Here is a 6,370-nt window from a genome sequence, read left to right on the forward strand (position 1 = left end):
AAGTAGAAAGTATCTCATAAATCACATTTTAATGTGATTAATATTCTTTCATTTTGTTCGTGCATCACGCGAATACGAATACTAATTACAAATAATGGGAATGAGTACAAAATAAATATCATTTTTTTGCACGGATTGCCCTTCGTTTGGGGTGGTCTTTAAATTTTGCCACTCAAATTTGTGGTCTTTAAATTTTGCCCTTCATATTTGTGGTCTTTAAATTTTGCCCTTTGCTTGGAAAGATGAGCGAATACATGAAATTCTGGGTTCGAACCCCCGCTCAAGCATAAAATAAAAAAATAATTTCGCAAGGCAGGACTAGGGGAGTGTATGCCGGATCCAGCATACAATCTTTAAGAAAAAGTTAAAGTTATGCCGGATCCGGCATAACTAAAAGTCTGCCCCTCAGGCAAAGTCTGCCCCCTCACAGACTTTTAGTTAAACATAACTAAAAGTCTGCCGGAGGGGGCATATAAAATTTAAACTTTGCCTTATAAGGCAAACTTTTTTTTTTTGTTGAAAGTCTATTTTATTCCATCCAAAAAACTTGTACAGCACAAAGTTGAAGCTGACCTTCAACTGTACATGGTAAAATTCCTACTCACTAACTTGTATAAGTCAAACTAGGAGCAACTATTACATTAAAAAAACAACAGCCAGTTTTAATCAACTACACTTAGCTAGGGATAGCAATTCATAGCATGACAAGAGTCTCTCTCTGCCATTTGAAATTGTTCTTTGCCTTGGATGTGAATATGTTGTGCAATCTCTCTGCAGAGTCTATCGGAAGAAAGCCGAGTATTTTGAAATGCGAGTAGGTTCCTTTCTCTCCAAACCAATGCCACTAGCATACCAAAAATGCGGCAAGTAATGGAGCAAAGGCACGATTTGTGTCTAGCAACGTGTGAGATCCATGTGATTTCATCTTGCTTTCCCCTATTCTTCTAGTGTACCCCACCCATACCAACAATCACCACAATCCTTTTGTGATGGAGCATTCAAAATAAAGATGGGAAAATATTTCTTGGGTGCCTACGAAAGATGGGAAAATATTTACGAAGTCTATCAACGATTGCTAATCTACCTTGTATTGCCGCCCAAAGTGTGAATTTGTATCGGGATGGACATTTGGTTGTAGCATAATACTTTTCCATGTAACTTTGGTATATATGCTTGAAAAAATACATATATATGCTTCAAGGCAAAGTTTGCCCATAAGGCATAAGTATGCCCCCATCGGCATAAGTTTGGTAAATCCTTAACAAGTTTATGCCGATGGGGGCATACTTTTAATGGGCAAACTTTTATGCCGGATCCGGCATAAACTTATGAAGGAATTATCAAAGTTATGCCGGAACCGGCATACTTATGTCAAGTCTGCCCATAAGGCATAAGTATGCGGGTCCGGCATAACTTTGCTAATTCCTTCACAACTGTATGCCGATGGGGGCATAGCGAAATTTAAACTTTGCCTTGCGAATTTTTTTTTAAAATTTTGACTGTGTGGGGGTTCGAACCTGAAACCTATGGGATTTAGCGAAGGGCAAAATTTAAAGATTTCAAATATGAAGGGCAAAATTTAAAGACCACCCCAAAAGAAGGGCAATTCTGCGAATTGCCCAATAAATATCTGCCAAGCTAAGTTGGGCCAATGTAAACTAATGAGCCCAGAACTAAAACTAACTAAAACACCAACCAAAAATACAAAGTATTAAACTAGACACTAAGTAACTCCAACAGCATCAAGTAAAGTGGATCAAATGCTTAAAGACGGCGATTGTCACCTCCAGGAAGGTTCAAGCAAGGTTCGAGAAGGCATGAGCAGGTCAAGCTCAGACTCAAGGAATGTGAAAAACATGTAACTCTATATAAATATCTCTAGTTTAGGAGCAAGGTAGATAAGCATAAGCATATATATAGAGATGAAAGATATTTTTCTTGTAAATCATAAGTAGGTCTATGTACATTTCTTCTGAGGAATTGTTAATATATTATTCTTATAGAACTAAGAGGAAATCTGGTTAATATGAAGACTGTAAATTAGCAGCCATAACTGCTATCAATACCGTTCTTTTTTGTATTAACTTTTAAGTTCATATGTGTTTTTGGACAATATATAGAATAAAAATCTAAGAAAGTGAAAATATTTTGATATTCATTCACTTACTTTTATACTGTGTAAATAGAACAATCACATACCGTTTCCAAAAAAACAGGAAACACGTTAAATTGTTGGAATAAGAACTTTTCTCTCTTGTTTATCTACACATTCACATTATCTTTGATTAATTGCAAAACATTCTCGTGGAAAGTAAACAGAAGCTTAGCTGATACACACCTATGAAGGATAATATAGACAAGTGTATCAATATATATAGAATTCGAAAATAGAAGGTAGAGAAGTGTCTTTTTCAAATCCTATAACAGCTACACCAGCTTTTTCCAAGGGTTCTGAACTTGTTGTCGAACTCATAATTCATTTTAGTTACTCGGTTCATAATTAAATATTTTCATTTAACTGTTTCTCAATATAAGTACAGGTCTAATGGGTCATTGACACTTTTATCCCTATTTTGTGTTCGTCTTTGTTTTTTGCCTCTCAAATCAAATAAAATTTCTCGGTGCTTAAGTTCGATTGGTAGGGCCAAAAATTGAAGACCAGCCCATTTGAAGGGAAACAATGCAATTCTCTCCTAAATAAAAGATACCGGCTTCATTCGAATTTGGTGTTACACTAAATCAATAAATACATGACAGTGGACACTAGACACATATCTCCACATACATTCTCACCACTAAACAATGTTCCATTATTGAGTACTTTTTGTCACCTTGACTTATGACTTAATCGTAATAATTACTCCCTCCGGATCAAAAAAAGAGTCCACTTAGCCATTTGCACACCCCTTAAGAAAATACTAACTCCTAGATAAAAATAGGTAATTTGACTAAACTATCTCTAATTAAATAGGCAATGGGATTTGATCATCTAAGACTTAATAGGGCAAATATGGAAAAACAAGGTTAATTCTTTCTTGATTTGCTAAGTGGACTCTTTTTTTTATCCAAGAAAAAGCGGCTAAGTAGGCTCTTTTTTTTATCCGGAGGGAGTAATATTTTATCGTGCATGGATAATCAGACTAATAGATTAATTTCTAGATGTGGATAGCACCAGTGGTCTAGTGGTAGAATAGTACCCTGCCACGGTACAGACCCGGGTTCGATTCCCGGCTGGTGCATTGATGTTTTCTCTATATTTTTATTTTTATTTTTTTTGTGAAAAACATCCTTCTTCAGAATTCATAAATTAGCAAGTTTACAAGTTCCATATACTACAAGAAATAATATTATTGTTTACAATTTCCATACATTTATTTCTCTTTTAGGAACACATAAATGTATTTGTACCCCAGAAAATTTCTCCTTGAACTAGTTATTAATTTCCAATTTATTTCTACTAACTCATGTAATCCAATTCATATTGTAACAATCGCCTCCAATTTTATGGACTGTGCAAATAATAAAAATAATAATAACAACATGCATGCTGCAGTACCTTAAGGCAGAGGAAATTTTGTCTTTATTACACTTTAAAAGGCTGATTTTGTTGATATGATACAACGTGTGTAATTGATAAAGATTATGCAAAAACGGCTGCTGCTTCATGGAATGTGGACATAATTTGTGGAAAATATTTGGAAGCTGCCTTCTTTGATCTTAAATTCGATTAATTTAGTTCAATCTTCTAATATTAAAATTTAAATATTCAAAATTATACAAAAAGTATTATAAGTTAAACTTTTTTTTATACTAATATGGTGAAATATACATTTTAAAATTTGGGCACAGTTCATGTAATTTGACTCTCGAAAAGTAAAATATGATAATTATTTGGGCCGGAAGTACTTTACAAGGGCTTTAATTTGTGCTGCCAAACTAAAATAATTATTTATTCTTACACTTGAAAAAGTATCATTTTGTCTTTGATGTGAATTTTTTTCTAATATATAGAAGAGTGAAGCCCTTGGACGACCAAGGGCGATTTTGTCATTTAACAAAAGATGTTGCTATGTCTATTGCTTTGACCAAAATACCCATCTCATTTAATTATGAACCAAATGTCCTTGCTGTACTTTGCTTCTCGGTAAAAGGACCCACTGTTAGGTATGTTCTTCATGCAACATTTGACACGTGTAAAGATGAAAGGTCGTGTGGATTGTGCATGTGATATATAAACAGATTTTTTGAAATGTTCAAAGAGCTTTTATTTTCTCCGTATTCTGCTTTTTGAATATTCTAAAATTTTAGAACACTTACAGTATTTTCATCCTTTTCTTAATGTTGAAGATTGTACGTGCAAAATTAATATTAGCCATAACTGAAGGTTGGATAAATACATAAAGTTTGGAGATTATAGATGCAACTCAAAGGGGAAAAATATTTAGTAAAATGATCTATATTACTGTCAATCACAATTCTTTCCGTGGTAATCACAAAGAAAAAGAAAGCTTAGCGTTGTGTACATAATATTTCTTCTAATGAATGTATGAATTTCAACAGATAAATCATAGCATAACATTTATGTCGATTACATTTATTATATTTTTCTTGAGAAAACAAACCAAAAATCCTATTATAAAAATACCAAATTTTAGTTCGAAATGATGATTATTCTTAAAGTCAGAATCTTAAATATTACTCCTTCCGTCCTAATTTATATGAGAATTTTACTATTTAGGGAATCAAATAGCTTTTTCTTTGACTATAATTTTCTCCAACTCTTTTCATAAATTGTGAATTACTAATTAAGTAATTATGCAGACTTATAGTACTTTTTATATAGTTTTCAAATATGTAAATTTTATTATAAAATACTCTATCTATTTAAAATTGTGTCAAAGGTTAACTACTTTGATCCTCGGACCCCTTCATATAAATTGGGATAGAGGGAGTAATTGAGAAAATTAGCAAAATAATGTTTAGGCGGGCACGAATTCGGATTTAGTCTGGCCCCAATGCGGATACCGTATACCGAATGGGAAAAAAAATCCTATTGTTGGAGCTACATGAGAAGTTGAGAACTAATTTAATACCTTTTCAAACAGAAAAGGTTTATTTATTTCCTTTTTTATGATATTCTCTCTCTTTCTTTTTGACATACTCTTAAATAACTTATTAAATTATGATGAATGCATTATTACTCGATTTATTATTATCGTCAGCTTACTAACAATTCTAACGAATAATTTATACTACAATTTTTGAATACTCTAATTGAAGTATAAATCAATAAGATGAACTAAATGACAATTTTAATTCAACAAGATAAGAATTACTCCCTCTGAATCAAAAAAAAGAAAACTTTTTTAAAAAAAAGAGTCCACTAAAATTAAGAAAGAATTAACCTTATTTTTTCATATATGTCCCTATTAAGTGTTATATGATCAAATCCCAATGTCTATTTAATTAAAGGTAGTTTAGTAATTCAATTTTTGTCAAGTTAGTATTTTCTTAAGAAATTATATTTATTTTAACAATAATAGAAAAGGAAAAAATAGGCTAAAGAAAAGGAAAATACTATCATCCATTGTTTTATGCATCGTTTCGTATAAGATATTGCAAAAGCATTTTTTTTTTTTTGCCCGATGCATATTTTATTATATTTCTACTATATAGAAGCATGGGTGAGAGGTAGGATCGTCGTCCATCCAAGGGCATAAAAGTAATTTCAGTTAGTGGCTTTTAACTCAGATACACCACATACCAGTTAGATCTAGAAAGATAGAAACTACGCACATTACGTCGGCGTGAAGGAGAAAGAGTTTAGGAAGCGAACTTAGTCGATAACAATGGTGGCCTTTTCTCGGCGATACCTAAAAAAACTCGAAGGTGAAGCTTACGTTAATATCGAAAAGGGAAAGTAATTCCAAAGTTATGAATTAAACTTAATTCTATCTTGGGAAGGTGAGGTTGTAAATGAAGGTGGTTTGACATTTGAAGGGAATGTTTGAATTACCTTACATAGCCGATGAAAATGCTGAATGAAGATCCGGAAATTAGAGGGTACGATTAAAGATGAAGGGTAAATTGGGAAGAGATTAAAGGATGCATTTATTGTTAAAGGAAAGCCTTTTGTTTTAGAGCAAATTAGGGTTTATGTTAATGCTATGTCAAAAGGGGTCCTTGTAAGGATGAAAATGAGGTGAAAAAAGTGGTAAAAATAGTTGTCAACGCCGGGAGATGTTGGTTCTCACTGGCTGACCCGTGAAGGAGGAGGAGAAGGTGAAAAAGGAGAAGAAAAAAGGAAGCGTTTAAGACGATAACGATACGGAGAAATTTAGTTGTAGGGCTAAAGATTTGTTTGGTATTA

At 32.9% G+C, this 6,370-nt stretch overlaps 1 non-coding gene across 1 annotated transcript; it reads left to right on the forward strand.

Annotated features, from left to right (window-relative positions):
• Window positions 1-3,168: 3,168 nt before the first annotated feature.
• Window positions 3,169-3,239, forward strand: TRNAG-GCC (transfer RNA glycine (anticodon GCC)). The gene has a single exon. It is a non-coding gene; the product is annotated as a tRNA-Gly (tRNA).
• The last annotated feature ends 3,131 nt before the right edge of the window (window positions 3,240-6,370 follow it).

This window comes from Lycium ferocissimum, chromosome 4, assembly GCF_029784015.1.
Source record: "Lycium ferocissimum isolate CSIRO_LF1 chromosome 4, AGI_CSIRO_Lferr_CH_V1, whole genome shotgun sequence".
In the NCBI taxonomy this organism is placed as follows: Eukaryota; Viridiplantae; Streptophyta; class Magnoliopsida; order Solanales; family Solanaceae; genus Lycium; species Lycium ferocissimum.